We start from the raw sequence: 17,419 nt of genomic DNA, 5'->3' as shown, positions 1-17,419 counted from the left end.
TGTCTGATTTGAATACTAGGCCCTCACCTAAGATTCAGTGCCTCTGGCAGTGCAGCATTCGATCAGTATTACATGTCCGGCCCAATAACAAGCAGAGGTCTCCAGACCCTGCGGCCTTTTAACTCAAAAGCAAACATGAGAACAGTGAGCCAAGCTGACACTGAAGGCACAGTTCACAAAAAAATGTGAAGTGTTCACATTAATTCCATCTAGAGCAATTTTGAAGCTGGCTAATTTAATTTACTGGGGGAATAAAATTCAACTCCAACGGGGAGACTGTAAAGTGGTGCAAGTGATTTGCCCATTTGTTATTTGTCCTGCATTATCGTTCTTCGTAATCATTTTGATGCAGGGGACAATTATGTGGGCTGTATAAGGAGAGGTCAATCCCTTTGTGTCCCTCCTTCCAATAGGATCATTTTTCTGTCACTGTCGTGAATGACTCACTTTCTGAGATTGCCTAAAGTGTTCAATTCAATCTTGGGCTCATTCTCAACTTCGACTGCTGCATAAGTATTTCAGGAATCACAATGAGATGAGGAAGCAGTCTTTGACTGTGCTAACAGGTGCGTCTCTTAGTGTTTTTTTATTCCTATGGTCGTTAGATTAAAGCGAGTCCTGGTAGTTTCAAATTCCTGTTCTGCTGGTCAACATTCCCTCAGTACTGTTCATTGTTAATATTAGTTTCACAAGACTATAAATAAATACCGTATGCAGGTTGCTTTCCTGTCAAGTTCGGACTGCAACATTCTCAGAATTCTTCTGTGTGTTCTTTCACAGGGGAGATCAGAATAACAGCTGGTTACGTTAACAAGAGTCCCTTTGTACTCAGGAAATGTCAAGTTTGTCAGCTCTGTGACAACTCTGCAGACAGTCACATTTGTTTTTGATGAGGCCAGGCTCTTTCCTAACTTGAATATAAAATTCCATGGGACAAATAATTTCTCAGACTGGCAGGTGTTCTTGAGAATGGAATCAGTGTCTGTACTCACGTCTCATCATATCACAAATTAAATTGGGGATTCATTTTGAAGTGCTTCTTTTAAGCAGATATGGCAGGCAATTTGTCCAGAGGAAAAATTCTCTAACTGGCAGTTGAGATAAGTGATCAGCGAATTGTACCTTTGGGTTGTTGGCTGGGAATTGAAGAAAACCATATTGCACAGCATGTGCAGTAGTCTGTACCAACTGGTCTTATTGTGATGATACTATGCCTTAAAGAGGTATATGTTTGCCCTGTTTTTTTGTGAGGGAAGTTGTAAAAGAGGTGCCACGCAGTCTGCTCCAAAGCCAATAAAGTAAACAACTTGTGAGGCCTTGTTTTTTTTTAAAGCTGGAAGAATAGAAGCAGCCTGAATGGGTGGGGTCAATCTCTCACAGAACCAGGAGTTTTAGGTTCTTGAAGCTATATTTGGAAGATACAGTACATCTCTCCCTGCTACTGTCTCTCTCAGAGTTCTCTTTTGATTTTTTCTTCCTCGTGGATTGGAGAATTACTCATGAAACAATCGATTTTACTGAATTTGCCTTTGCCAAGGTTGTGTTTATGGCATGTTAATGTTTAGTAGTTAAACAATCTATTATTCTGGTAAGTTTTCCAATAGAGTTAAGTTATTCCAATTTCTTCTTTCTTTTGCTGTGTTTAAGCATAGTGTTTGAATAAAGTGTTTTTTGCTTCAAAAATGGTAGTTTGGCCAATCGAGTTACATCCGCAATGCCTGGCACCTGCCTTTAAAGTAAGAAAAGGTTAGGTTCCAGGCTATCTTTTAATATAATTTGAGGGGGTTTGGTCTGGTTCATAACATCATCCATGTTCATGCTCCACACAGGACTCCTCCCTCCCCTTCTCATCTAATGTTATCAACATATTAATGTTTCCTTCATGTTTATCTTTCTTGTTAACCTCACCTACTCTACATTGGGTGAGAAACATACTGTCTAGTAAAAAATATTTCTCCTGAATTCCTCTATTGGACTTATCATTGAGCATCTTATAGAGTCATAGAATCATAAAGTCATACAACACAGAAACAGACCCTTCAGTCCAACTTGTCCATGGCAAATATAATGAGCTGAAAAATGTGTTGCTGGAAAAGTGCAGCAGGCCAGGCAGTATCCAAGGAACAGGCGAATCAATGTTTAGGGCATAAGCCCTTCTTCAGGAATGAGGCGTGTATGCCTAGCAGACTAAGATAAAAGGTAGGGAGGAGGGACTTGGGGGAGGGGTGTTGGGAATGCGATAGGGGGATGGAGGTTAAGGTGAGGGTGATAGGCCGGAGAGGGGTTGGGGGAGGAGAGGTCGGGAAGAAGATTGCAGGTCAAGAAGGCGGTGCTGAGTCCAAGGCTTGGGACTGAGATAAGGTGGGGGAGGGGAAATGAGTAAGCTGGAGAAATCTGTATTCATACCTTGTGTTGGAGGGTTCCTAGGCGGAAGATGAGGTGCTCTTCCTGCAGGTGCCGTGTTGCCATGGTCTGGTGATGGAGGAGGCCAGGGACCTGCATGCGGAGGAAAAGTTGGGGGGTGGTGCCAGTGTAGCTGTGGAAGATGGACGAATTCATCAGATATATGGAACAGTCCATCTTGCACAGCTACACTGGCACCACCTTTTCCTCCGCTACATCGATGACTGTATCGGCACTACCTTGTGCTCCCACAAGGAGGTTGAACAGTTCATCCACTTTACTAACACCTTCCACCCTGACCTCAAATTTACCTGGACCATCTCAGACTCCTCCCTCCCCTTCCTAGACCTCTCCATTTTTATCTCAGGCAACCGACTCAACACGGACATTTACTATAAACTGACCGACTCACACAGCTACCTAGATTATACCTCCTCCCACCCTGCCCCCTGTAAAAACACTATTCCATATTCCCAATTCCTTCGCCTCTGCCGCATCTGATCCCAGTAGGACCAATTCCAATACCGAACCACCCAGATGGCCTTCTTCTTCAAAGACCACAATTTCTCCTCAGACGTGGTTGACGATGCCCTCCACCACATCTCCTCCACTTCCCGCTCCTCAGCCCTTGAACCCCGCCCCTCGAATCACCACCAAGACAGAACTACACTGGTCCTCACCTACCACCCCTCCAATCTCCAGATACATCATATCATCCTTCGTTATTTCCGCCACCTCCAAACAGACCCCACCATAAAGGATATATTTCCCTCCCTTCCCCTATCAGTGTTCCGGAAAGACCACTCCCTCCGTGATTCCCTCATCAGGTCCACACCCCCCACCAACCCACCTCCACTCCCGGCACCTTCCCCTGCAACCGCAAGAAATGCAAAACTTGCGCCCACACCTCCCCCCTCACTTCCCTCCAAGGCTCCAAGGGATCCTTCCATATCTGCCACAAATTCACCTGCACCTCCACACACATCATTTACTGCATCCGCTGCACCCAATGTGGCCTCCTCTACATTGGGGAGACTGGCCACCTACTTGCGGAACGTTTCAGGGAACACCTCTGGGACACCCACACCAACCAACCCAACCACTCAGAGGCTCAAAACTTTAACTCCCCTTCCCACTCCATCAAAGACATGCAAACAATGGCAACACGACGCCTGGAGGAAGAGCCCCTCACCTCTGCCTAGGAACCCTCTAACCACAAGGGATGAATGCAGATTTCTCCAGCTTCCTCATTTCCCCTTCCCCCACCTTATCTCAATCCCAAGCCTCAGACTCAGCAACGCCTTCTTGACCTACAATCTTCTTCCTGACCTCTCCTCCCCCATCCCCTCTCCGGTCTATCACCCTCACCTTAACCTCCTTCCACCTATCGCATTCCCAACACCCCTCCCCCAAGTCCTTCCTCCCTACCTTTTATCTTAGCCTGCTTGGCACACTCTCCTCATTCCTGATGAAGGGCTTATGCCCGAAACGTCGAATTTCCTGTTCCTTGGATGCTGCCTAACCTGCTGTGCTTTAACCAGCAATACATTTTCAGTCATGTTTGTATGTCTCATGTTCAGAATTTTAAAGATTTATATTGGGCCAATCCCTCAACGTCCAGTCTTTTCTTTCAGATTAAGAACCCCAAACTGTTCAATGTTTTTTCCTGATGCACTTCCTGGCCATGATTGGTTTTCAAATAATTTCACTAAATGTTCCAGTGCCTTGCTGTCCATTTAGGAAGCTGAAAATGTGTTGCTGGAAAAGCGCAGCAGGTCAGGCAGCATCCAAGGAACAGGAAATTCGACGTTTCGGGCATAAGCCCTTCTTCAGGAAAAGGGCTTATGCCCGAAACGTCGATTCTCCTGCTCCTTGGATGCTGCCTGACCTGCTGTGCTTTTCCAGCAACACATTTTCAGCTCTGATCTCCAGCATCTGCAGACCTCACTTTCTCCTGTCCATTTAGGAATATGAAGAACAGAACAGAATTTAACTGGGACATCAGTTTGCTAAGTCTGCTCTTTGAAGAGTTGCATTGGATGATTTGCATCGACCTGACCAGACAGACAGGGGCTCAGGTTAACGTCCCATCAAGAGGCAGCAGCTGCAGAATCCAGTTACCAATTGGCCACATTTTCAGGACAGCAGTTACTGCCTCAGCTCTGAAATGGCATCTTTGACAAATGCTTGTAGTCCTGGACACGCTGGATGCCATTTTAGGAAATAGTGAGAACATCCTTCCTGTAAGGCGGGGCAAAAATTCCCATCAGATACCCTGGACTAAAACTCTCTGAACTTGGGATTTGAATTCGTGGAATTCACATTTGAACCAAGTCACTGAGCTCTCTGGCTGAGCCAGATGAGGCAATATTCAAGCCGAGGGGAAGCTGTCAGGTTCAGGGGTTATAGCATGTAAAGCTAAAGGAAGACACCCACAAATACCTCAGCTAAAAGGCAATGAAGACCAGCAAACAACTAAGACATTCTGGTATTTACAAAATTATGAAATAATTTAACTTTTAATCATTTGCTTGGATGCAGAGATACTGAACATTCCACACCATTGTACCATGTGCAAACTAGTTTGCCTTGGAAAGGCCTTCACACGATCAGCAACACTTTAACCTACACCCATCGAAGAGAAATAATGCACATTCAACACAATCGGAAACCCACACACTTTAATTGGAGAACCATTCACAACTCATTGAATATGCAGGAACCTCATTCAACCCCAAGGGGAGGGTCAGCAGCTCAGTGATCCAATCCAGATTTGGGGGGAGACGCGGGAAACACACAGTCAGTATAACCCCGATCTCTGATGTCGTTAGAGACCAAAAAAAAACTGCAGATGCTGGAATCCAAAATACATAGGTAGGAGGCTGGGAGAACACAGAAAGCCAGGCCGCATCAGGAGGTGGAGAAGTCGACGTTTAGGATATAACCCTGAAGGTTGACTTCTCCACCTCCTGATACTGCCTGACTTGCTGTGTTCCCCCTGCCTCCTGATGCCACCTGGCTTGCTGTGTTCTCCCAGTGTCCTGAAGAAGCCGGGCTCACTATGTTCTCCCAGCCTCCTAATGCTGCCTGGTTCGCTGTGTTCTCCCTGCCTCCTAATGTTGCCTGGCTTGCTGTGTTCTCCCAGCCTCCTGCTTGTCTACTCTGGTGTCATTCAGCAGGAAGTCTGGCCAGCATCAAGAGAATTAGCTGTAGCCAGTCGCAGACTCAGGAACAGGAGTTCAAGCAATCTTCTCATCCATCAACCTTCACGTACTGACGAGAAGTGACTGGAGAGATGAGACACCGACTGGGGGCAGCGCCAGTGACATCCACTGCTGCCCAGGCCAACAGAAGCCACTTGGGGGTGAGCAAGTTGGGAGAGGTCATTGAGACCTCTGTCCAAGCTCAGTAAGATAGGTTAGGATGGATGGGCTTCAGGGCCGATGGTGCAGGGCACTCCCGAGGGAAGGGAAACAGGATAGGACCCCAGGATTCATGTTTACTCTCTCTCTCTCTCTCTTTTCCCTTGTCACCTAGTAATTAACAGCTCTCTGTAAATCATAACCCATTGAACCAAGTCAGGGCCGCAAGGGTTAACTGAGGTGTTAGCAGCTGTCAGACAAGTCTCATTTCATTGATGCATAACATTGGTTTTTTTCTAAATATTCTTTTCTTTGGTCAAGGATGTTATAAATTCTCAATTTTGCTTGGTTCAATGAAATCAGAGTTTCCTTTGCCTCTGAAGCATCTGCCTCCTGTGTTTTTCACCACATCACGTCTCACTACATAAGCCCAGTGTCAGAACCAGGGAGCTGTTGTACGTTAAACCAACCAGCACTCCCTACAGAATGGCGCATTCCCAAGATAAGGAGACCAAACCTGCACACAATATTCCAGGTCTGGACTCCCCACAGCCCTGTACGACTGCAGCAAGGCATCCCTGCTCCTGAACTTGAATCCTATAAAGGCCAGCATACCATTTACCTTGTTCACTGCTTGCTGTGCCCACATGCTGGTGTACAAGGATACTCAAGAGTCATAGCACCTCACATCACCTCACACTTAAAAAAAATTTTTCCTCACAACTCCTTCATAGGTTCCATCTCTTCCCTTAAATCTATGCCCCCTGGTGATCTATGATCCCTCCATCAAGGGGAAAGGCTTCTTCCTGTTTACTCTATCTCTGCCCCTCATAATTGTGTACATCTCAATCATGTCCCCTTTTCAACCTCCTCTGCTCAATGGAAAAACTATCCCAGTCTATCTAACCCCTCTTCATCACGAACTCTCCAGCCCAACTTGGTAAGTGTCCTCTGCACCCTCTCCCTTTCTATCACAACCCCTTGTAATTTTGATTCCAAAACTGCACACAATCCTCCTCCTGGGGCCTAATCAACATTATACACAGTTTTATACAGTTGGGCTTGTGAATGTAGGCATTTCCATGATTGACTGACATGATTGTACCTAAGAAGGTAATCCCAACCGCCTGGGGTGTCAATGGGCATTTGTGCAGTGAAGCAGTTCACAATCAAGCCAACTCACCCAAAAGGTTCTGAGAACTCAATGCCAAAACTTTAACCCACCATCAGGAAACTGAATTTTTGCTACTCATTCAATCAGACTCCTCAGCCTGCTTTGGGTGAGCCTGGAAGATTTCACCCCTGGAGTGAGACTCAATTCTATAGCTTCAAGCTCAGAGGCAGTGACACAACACGTTGACTCAGAAGATATTTGAGTTATAGTGAGAGTGAGCAGGGGTGACACAGAGAATCACCAGTTGATATAAGATTCATAGCAGCCCTTAGGATGTAAAGACATCCACGGGAAGCAAGTTCCAGCCTTTTGAATTGGAAACATGAAGGAATACTAGTAAAGGGCCTAATTTTCCAAAGAGTGCTAATCTCACACGGATTGTCATGCAGTCCCTTAATTTTTTTTACAAAGGCAGGGAACTTTGCATTGCTGAGAGGAGATTCCACTCAGGTCTCCTTCAGGAATGCTGAAGCATCCTTTCATTTCTTTCTTAGCACAGAACTATCAGGAGGAAGGTGAACCACACTCCCCTTTCACTGCAGAGTGCGGTCAGGATTTGCAATTTAAAGATCCTGGCAGCCACTGTGACTGCTTCCATTCGAAGGGTAAGTACATCAGGGAAATGTGATTAGGGAATTTGTGGCATGATGGTAATATCCCTACCACTGAGGCAGTAGGTCTAAGTTCAAGTCTCTCCTAGTCTAGAGGTGTACAATAACATCCCTGAGTCGGTTAAATAAATGTATCTATAAGATTAGCATGATGTTAGGCTGCTGGGAAGATATGGTGCCAGACTGGTCGAGATAGGGGTGTGCCAGGTAAGTGGGATGCCAAATGGGTAGGATTGGGTAGTATTCATGATGAAGGGCTTTTGCCCAAAACGTCGGATTTTCCTGCTCCTCGGATGCTGCCTAAACTGCTGTGCTTTTCCAGCACCACTGTACTCCCAAATGGGTAGGATGCCAAGCAAGTGGGTAGTCAAGAGTGTGGCACTGGAACAGCATAGCCGGTCAGGCAGCAACTGAGGAGCAGGAAAATCGATGTTTCAAGAATAAGCCCTTCGTCAGGAATGAGAAGTGGGTAGTATGCCATGTAGGGTGCCATGTGGTAAGATGCCAAGTGGGTGGTGTGTCATGGTGAAAAGTGGTTAGCAGGCCAAGTAAATGATGTAGTGTTTTAGGTAGGTTGGATGGGAAGGAGAATAAGGTGTGGCTGATGCAGGAAAGGTGAGGTATTAGGTCTAGGGGTGGGCTATGTGGGTGGAAGTAAGAGGGCTGCGGAATTGACTGGTCCAGCAGGAGGGAAGGAAAGGTGTTTGCATCTGGGTCATCCGGGATGGAGTAGGAGTTGGGTTGATGTCTAATAGTAGGGTAGGGAGGGGAGAGGGAATGTTTCAGTAGAGGGAAGGACCCAGGTACAGCAGGGGAGGATAAAGTTGATAGGAATTGAGCAGAAAAGTGGGCATTGTGTCCAGCTGTGGGGGAAAGGGAGTCGGATCTGGAGATGGTGTGGGGATGGACCAGCTTGGAGTGGCAGTCAAAGAAAAGGGAGAATGTCTAATGATGAGGGGAAGGGGCTGTCAGGCCAGAGTCAGTGAGGTATGGGTATGAGTGATCTTCGGGGAGGTGCTTTTGCATGTCTGAGATAAGTTTGAGGTCAGCTGAATAATTTCTCAGGACTTAGTTTACGTGTTTAATTGGCTTAACTTTTCCTGAGTAACTATTTATTGAATTTTATCCAACATCTTTCATTTAAATGGAAACTTTCAGAGGGATCCCAGAGTAGAAGGATTTCCCAATGTAATCTTCAATTTTCTGGGTAATTCTTCAGAGTCTGCTACAATAGGGATTCCACAGGGTCTCCATGTGCAACCCTTATTGAGGCTGGAATAATGACTTTCTAGCCATGTTGCCAAGTCAGGATGGCATGTTGCATGGAGGTGACCTTACTGATGTTGGTGTTCCCATAGTTCTGCTGCCCTTGTCACTGTAGGTAGTAGAGATGACAGGTTTTGCAGTTGGAGGAGTCTTGGTGAGTTACTGAAATGCATTTTGTTGATTATGCACCAATGTGCATTACATCTATGGTGAAGAGGGTGAATTTGGAAGGCAATGGATGGGGATTTTGTGGATGGTGTGGGGGGTCAATCGAGCACACTTCTTTATTCTGGAGCTTCTTAAGTGTTATTGGAGCTGCACCATTGAGGCATGTGGAGAGTATTCCAACACACTCCTGAAAGGTGCCTTGTAGGTGGTTGGTAGGCATTAGAGATTCAGGAAATGAGTTACCACAGAATTCCCAGCTTCAGATCTGCACTTGTAGATACTGAGTATTGTATGGCTGGACCAATTCAGTTGCTGTTCAATGAAAACTCTCACAACACTGATTGTGGGGAATTCAACAAAATGTCATTTAATGTCAACTGGTAAAGGCTAGATTCTGTCTTGCTCGAGATGGTAAATGACTGGCACTTGTGTGGCGCGAACGTTACTTGCCACTTATCAGCCCAAGCATGGATGTTGTCTATATCTTCCTACAAACAAACACGAGCTGCTTTTGAGTCTGAGGAGTTGCGACTGTTTCTAAACATTGTGCAATCATCAGCAAACATCGCCATTTCTTATGCTGGAGGCAAGGTCACTATTGAGGCAGTTGATGATGATGTTACTTAGGATGCCATCTTGAACTATCCTGAGACCTTTAATACCACCACCATCTTCCAATAGATATGATGACAAACAACAGGGCTCCACCACTACCTACCCCTACTCCCATTCCCATAAATTTCAATTTAGACAGGATTCCCCGACAACATAACTCAGTCAAATGTGGCCTTGATGTCAAGGGCAGTCATTCTCATCTCACCTCTGGAGTTCAGCTTTTTCGTCCATGCTTGGAACCAGACCAATGAGGTCTAGAGCAGAATGGCTCTAGCAAAACCCAAACTGAGTGTCAGTGAGCAGATTATTGCTGAGTAAGTGTTACTTAATAACACTGTTGATGAATACTTCCTCCACCTTGCTGGTGATCAAAAATAGACTGCTAGAATGGTTGTTGGCTGGGTTGGATTTGTCCTAATATCTGAAGACAGGACATACCTCACAATGCTCTGCATTGTTGAGTGGAGGGTAGTGACTGGAAAATTTTAACCAGAGATGTAGAAAGGCCTGGTGAATGTCTCCAGTACTATTTTCATTTTGTATACATCCTTCACCTCACTCCCTTCCCACCTCACCCTCTGTCCCCTTCTTTTTGTTTTCTGTCTCTTCTCTCTCTCAGTTAAAATGAGAAGTATTTAACCATCTAAAGTGATCGATATGACAGTCTGAGAAAGGTGAGGAAGGAGGTGGAAGAAGGAAGAGACACCAATGCTGAACCAAAGAAACAGACTGCGAGAGAGCAAGAGAAAATAATCAAGAAACTGATGGGCAGAGAGGTGAGAGAGGGTAATCAAAGAGAGAAAGTATGCGAGAGTGGGAGTCATGAAAAAGACAGAGGGACCTAAACAAGTCAGGAAATGAGGAGGGAAAAGTAGTGTAACAGAGAGAAACAATAGCAGAGGAAATTGCCACTCTTTCCTGATTGTATACCTTTAAGTTGTCACCTCAGGTCAGCCGGTTCTGCTGGGGAAAGTTTTGCCTAGGGATTGTGATGGACAAGGTCAGAGCAGATCAGACAGCATCCGAGGAGCAGGAAAATCAATGTTTTGGGTCAAAATGTTGACTTTCTTGCTCCTCGGATGGTGTCTGACCTGCTGTGCTCTTCACATCTATTGAGTCTGATTTCCAGCATCTGGGGTCCTTACTGTCTCCTAATCACTGTGATGGACAAGTGTGGTATATTGGCTGTAGGGTATGATTCACTGAGTATGACTATGTCAGGTAGTTCCCCATCTCTCCTGTGGGACAGCTCAGTTTTAGCACAAAATCCCAGATATTACGAATGACTTCAGAAGATCAGTTGGGCTCAGTGTATCTTTGTCCTATACCTGTTGATCATTCAGGTCCTTCTAGCTACATGGATGCAATGGGCTGAATGGCTTCCAATCCTGTAATGACTTTGTAACTTTTTTTTTAACGGGTCTTTAATTACATTAGGTTGTGAGCATTAGCTAGATGCTAAATTGCACTTGTTTATCTAGGAGCAGGATAACGTTTGGCCATGTATGTTCTGCGATGTGTGTACGAACATTTCTATCTGCACCCCCATCTGATTAAAACAAGGATTGTTCATTTTCAGTAAATTTTCATTTTCTTCAGTATTTGAATACAATGTGGAATAGACCAGCAAGTATTTGCTTTTCAGTCTGGCAGCCATCCAGAAGGATCTGGCAGTTACAATCGGATCCTGGATTTAATAGCTCTCTTCTCATTTGTATTAGGCTGACGACTGCTGAGTGTCCAAATCTCACTAGTATAAGGCAATGGTTCCAAAGGAGTTAACGTTCATGTTGCATTGAGTTCTACCCAGTCTGATGATGTTACTGTCTTCAGATGGAGTCTTTTGGGCACTTGAATTGTATTCTGTATAGCTCCTAAGAGTAGGTGAAAGTGAGGACTGCAGATGCTGGAGATCAGAGTTGAAGAGTGTAGTGCTGGAAAAGCACAGCCAGTCAGGCAGCATCTGAGGAGCAGGAGAATCAATGTTTCAGGTGTAAGTTCTTCATCAGGAATCCTGCTCCTCAGGTGCTGCTTGAACGGCTGTGCTTTTTCAGCACCACTCTGTTCAGCTCCTGAGAGGGTAAAAAATGAGGTCTGCAGATGCTGGAGATCACAGTTGAAAATGTGTTGCTGGTTAAAGCACAACAGGTCAGGCAGCATCCAAGGAATAGGAAATTCGACGTTTCGGGCATAAGCCCTTCATCAGGATGAAGGGCTTATGCCCAAAACATCGAATTTCCTATTCCTTGGATGCTGCCTAACCTGCTGTGCTTTAACCAGCAACACATTTTCAACTCAGCTCCTGAGAGGTCCTCGTCCTGATACCCAGCAAGTTAATGTAGATTGTACCTATTGCTATCGTGCAATAAACAATCTTGTTATGAATGACACATACCCCTTCTACTTACCATCACTGGTGGTCTATTCTGTACCACTGATTATTAGGTCATTCCTAGATTAAAGGAGAATTACTGCCAGTTAACCACCTAAATCAGAATACCACTGGTTGATGGCTGTGGAATCTGAAACTAAGATGATTAGTTTCAATCGATCAACATTATGGGTGGGTTTCAGTGTGAGGATGAAATGGGCACTGAAGAGTGCTGTGTTAAATACAATACCTTGTTTCAAACATTGATTTTAGCACGCAATTTTGCTTCTCAATTGGCAATTCTCAGATGTTGCACTAGTCTGGGGAAGCCAGAACAGAAACTCCTGCACGCTTCTTAGAATCATAGAAGCTCTACAATTATGAATCCAGATGATTCAGCCTATTGAGTCCTCTCAAAACCTCCACACAGACCCACCCCCACCCCAGTCCCTGTAACCCTGCATTTCCTGTGGTTAACCTACTTAACCTGCACACTACTGGAAAGTTAGCATGGCCAATCCACCTGACCTGCAGATCTTTGGACCGTGGGAGGAAACCGGTGCACCCAGAGGAAACCCATGCAAGACACAGGGAGAACGTGCAAACTCCACACAGACAAGGTGAAATCAAACCTAGGTCCCTGGTACTGTGAGGCAGCCTTATTAACCACTGAGCCACCATGCCACCTCTGTGCCATGGTGTCACCTTCATTTAACACTCCTTTGTTGTGTAATCACAAATCTAACATGACCTTATTTCTCAGCTCCTCATATCCACTTATACTGAATGTGTGCAGTACGTAGGCAGAGCAAAGTAATGCTGGATACTATTCCTATTATGGTAGAGTGTGGACAGGCTCTTAAACAGAGCACTGAAGGTTCCAGAGGAGAAGTTATAGAACAGGAGGTGTGCCCTCTATATGCAATTGCAATGATGTTCTTCTTGGGCTCACATCTCCCTCTTATTCCTCCTTCAGTACAAGATGTCAATGAGCAAGAACTCTCTTTGTCCTGATTCTGGGGCTGTGATGCTATCTGTTGAGCCACAAGTCATTTGAGTTACAGTGAGAGCAGAGATGACACATGGAAAGAAAAGTTACTCTTAGAGGGAAGAGGGCAGAGAGAAGGGCTCTCAGTAGAAGATGCATCTGCCTTGGGAATAATTCTCCCACAGGTGAAGCAGATGCTAGAGATCAGAGTCAAGATTAGGGTGGTGCTGGAAAAGTACAGCAGGTCAGACAGCATCTGAGGAGCAGGAAAATCAACGTTTCAGGCAAAAGCCCTTCTTCAGGAATGAGCCTGGGAACCTCTGGGGTGGAGAGGTGAATGCTTTTACCAGAAACGTTGACTTTCCTGATCCTCGGATGCTGCCTGACATGATGTGCTTTTCCAGGACCACTCTAATCTGGAACAATTCTCAAACCTCAAGCATAGAATTGTGGGCCAGATCCTCCATTGAACCAAGGAAGTAAGCTCTGAAATCTGCTGCCTTTTCCAGCCATAACTGCAGCTTCGACCAGTTTTCAGAATGGCATTGCCATGTGCCTATGAAGAGAAACATGAGTCCTTTATCTGGCTCCTACAAAAGAAATGCATTGGTAATTAAGCCCAGCATCTCTGAGTTAGACATGTAAATGTGTGCTGTGTAAATGTTTTGATTCAGTCACTAAGGTGGCCAAATTATCTCTCTTTATTACAGTTAACCAGAACAAAAGAGATTTTATTTAATGAATTCTAAAACTTATTCCTTTAATAAGTGGCAAAACTGATTAACTAAACTATATTCTAAAGCAAAATTATATCCCTTAATCCAAAATAACCATATTCACACAATAAACATGACAATACAGCTCTGTAGGTATGATATGTGGGTTCTTTTTGAAATGGTCAAAAGGGAAAAGAATAGTTCTCCAGACAAGTATCTAAATTCAAAGGATAATATAAGATGACTTCTCATGGTTTTGCTGAGTATCCTGTAAACGAGATTGAATGCTGACCATCTTAGAATTAGGAAATCTTCAGACCAGACATCGGTTCAGATGGATACCCCATTAGACATAAGTCTTTGAATGGAAGTCCAAGTCTCCAGAGTCTACGAGGTAGACAGAGATACTGATATTTAGAACTTTTTCAGGTTCCTAGAAATACTTTACTGAGAGAGATCTGTGCAATCTGACCTGCTAAGAGGTTCCTTCTTCTATTTTCATGATGTGAGAGAACCTTGTCTACTTCATGCTTTTAATGTCTTTCCCTTTTCATTTTCTGACACATACAGGTATCGCTACTCTAGTTCAGAAGCAACCTATTGCATATGTCCGCAATATTGGGGATATATATTTGCGCATGAGGACCGTGATAAAATTCAACATGTAACTATTCCAATGCTCTGGATAAACAGGACCAAACACCAGAAGAGTTCTGCTAGGAAACTTTCAGCATTTAGCACACAGCTCATCAAAATGGAGTGATTAAAGCCATCAACTTCACCTCTTCCCCTGCTTAAAAGGCTTGCTAATCTCCTTTCCAAAGTTGCTTGACTTCAATAATGAACAGGCAAGTCACAGCTCACATTGCTGTTGATTGATTCTGTAAGATCACCTGTGCCTTTAATGCCTTGGTAAACCTTTTTAATGTTGAATGGCCAAACAATTCCATATTCCAGTTTCTTGTGTCCTTAAATGCAAACACGTATTCCCAATATCAAAATCTTATATGCAATGGTTTGCTTCCAAACTCGAGAAGGCAATCTTTGTAACATTTCCAAGTTGCATGTCACAAAGGTGTAAAGGATGTCACTGAAGGTCTGCAAAGAAAGTTGAGCAAATGTTCTTGCACTTGCCAAAAAGAAGTTAATAGACCGGGTTGATAGTGACACCATTATCCCTGAGGCATGGGGGGCATTTGGTGATGGGCAGATCACTATATGGACACCATATATACATTCTGAAATCTACTGTGCTTAGAAGTGACTTCATTGCCTCAATGTCTGGCTGGAGAATGAGCAAACTCAGTGCAACATGCAGGTCAATGCCTGGTAGCCCGACAGCGATCAGAATGACTTCATTCCGTGATACTCTACTACACCATTTACTTTTGAGCCATCACAACAAACCAGTTGGTGGATATTGGGTGATGAGGACTATCATCTGATAACTAGACTCTGAGTTCCTGTATGCAACCCACACACACGGAAAGCATCCTCCTATATCAAATGTGACCAGAACGTTGGGAAATAGATGGTGGCATATTTTAGGAGGAGGAGTTGCTGAACATCTTAAAATGCATAAAGATGGATAAATCCCTGGAATCTGATCAGGTGCACTCTTGAAGTTTGTAGAAAGCTAGGGAACTGATTGCTGGGCCCCTTGCTGAGATATTTGCATCATTGATGGCCATAGGTGGGGTGCCAGAAGACTGGGCATTGGTTAACGTACTGCCACTATTTAAGAAACGTGGTAAGGGCAAGTCAGGGAACTATAGATTGGTGAACCTGACGTTGGTGGTGGGCAAGTTGTTGGAGGGGATCCTGACAGACAGGATTTACATGTATTTGGAAAGGCAAGGACTGATTAGGGAGAGCCAACATGGCTTTGTTCATTAGAAATCATCCATGCCCACCAGATATCCTAAATTAATCTAGTACCATATTCCTCTAAACCATTCCTATTCACAGTTAAATATCACAAAACACCAGGTCATATCCAACAGGAATATGGGACTAGATTAATTTAAGGTATCTGCTGGGCATTGATGATTTCTCATGCACAAAGCCATGTTGGCTTGCCCTTATCAGTACTTGCCTTTCCAAATACATGTAAATCCTGTCTCTCAGGATCCCCTCACTAACTTTATTGGGTTTTTTGAAGAAGTAATGAGGAGGATTGATGAGGGCAGACCAGTGGACATGATCTATATGGACTTCAGTAAGGCATTCAACAAGGTTCCTCATGATAGACTGGTTAGCAAGGTTAGACCACATGGGATACAGGGTGAGCTAGCCATTGAAATACAGAACTAGCTTGAGGATAGAAGACAGAAGGTGGTGGTGGAGGGTTGCTTTTCAGACTGGAGGCCTGTGACCATTGGTGTGCGGCAAGGATTGGCGTTGGGTTCACTGCTTTTCATCATTTATATAAATGCTTTGGATGTGAACAAAGGAAGTATAGTTACTAAGTTTACAGATGACACCAAAATTGGAGGTGTAGTGGATAGCAAAGAAATTTACCTCAGAATGCAACAGGACCTTGATCAGATGGGGGTGGCAAATGGATTTTAACTTAGATAAATGTGAGGTGCTGCATTTTGGAAAAGCGAATCTTAGCAGGATTTATACACTTAATGGAAGGGTCCTAGGAGTGTTGCTGAACAAAGACACCTTAGAGTGCAGGTTCATAGTTTCTTGAAAGTGGAGTCTCAGGTAGACAGGGTAGTGAGAGCTTTGTTCGGTATGCTTGCATTTATTGATCAGAAGAGTGAATATAGGAGTTGGGAGGTCATGTTGCAGCTGTACAGGATATTGGTTAGCCACTTTTGGAATATGCATGCAATTCTGGTCTCCCAGGAAGGATGTTGTGAAACTCGAAAGGATTCAGAAAGGATTTACAATGATATTGGCAGGATTGGAGGGTGTGGGCTATGGGGAGAGGTTGGGGCTATCTTCCCTGGAGCATCGAAGGCTGAGGGTTGCCCTTCTAGAAGTTTATAAAATCATGAGGGACATAGAGAGGGTAAATAGACAAAGTCTTTTCCCTGAGGTGGCGGAATCCAAACCTAGAGATATTGGTTCATGGTGAGAGAGGAAAGATTTAAAAGGGACCTGAAGGGCAACTTATTCATGCAAAGGGTGGTGCGTGTTTGGAATGAGCTGCCAGTGGAAGTGGCAGAGGCAGATACAATTATAACATTTAAAAGACATCTGGATGTATATATGAATAGGAAGCCATGATGTCGAGGTGCCAGTGTTAGACTAACTTGGACAAAGTTAAAAGTCATACAACACCAGGTTATAGTTCAATAGGGTTATGTGAAAGTACAAGCTTTTGGAACACTGCTCCTTTGTCAAATAGCTAGTCAGTTACACCTGCTACCTGATGAAGGAGCAGCACTCTGAAGCCTTGTACTTTCAAATATGTTCAAATCCATGGGTTGGGTTTTCAACATGCTGTATTCTTACTCCTCGGCTGGAGCATTATCACTGAGTCAAAAACACAATTTTCCAAATGGGACAAAATATTTATAGATGCTAATAAAAATACATATTATACACCTCATATCCTAATTAAATGCATCATGAAGATTTCTAATTAACAAGTGATTTAAGCACAAACTGTACAGAAGATTATACACAAGGGATTCTTAATTCCATTGCTAATTAATGTTCATGAATATTAATGGAAAGCGTATTTAAAGGAATCAGATATTTACAATGGAAATTTGCCTGATGTTTCAGA

Source organism: Hemiscyllium ocellatum, chromosome 34 (assembly GCF_020745735.1).
Source record: "Hemiscyllium ocellatum isolate sHemOce1 chromosome 34, sHemOce1.pat.X.cur, whole genome shotgun sequence".
Lineage (NCBI taxonomy): Eukaryota > Metazoa > Chordata > Chondrichthyes > Orectolobiformes > Hemiscylliidae > Hemiscyllium > Hemiscyllium ocellatum.
Note: the sequence above shows the minus strand (reverse complement) of the source record.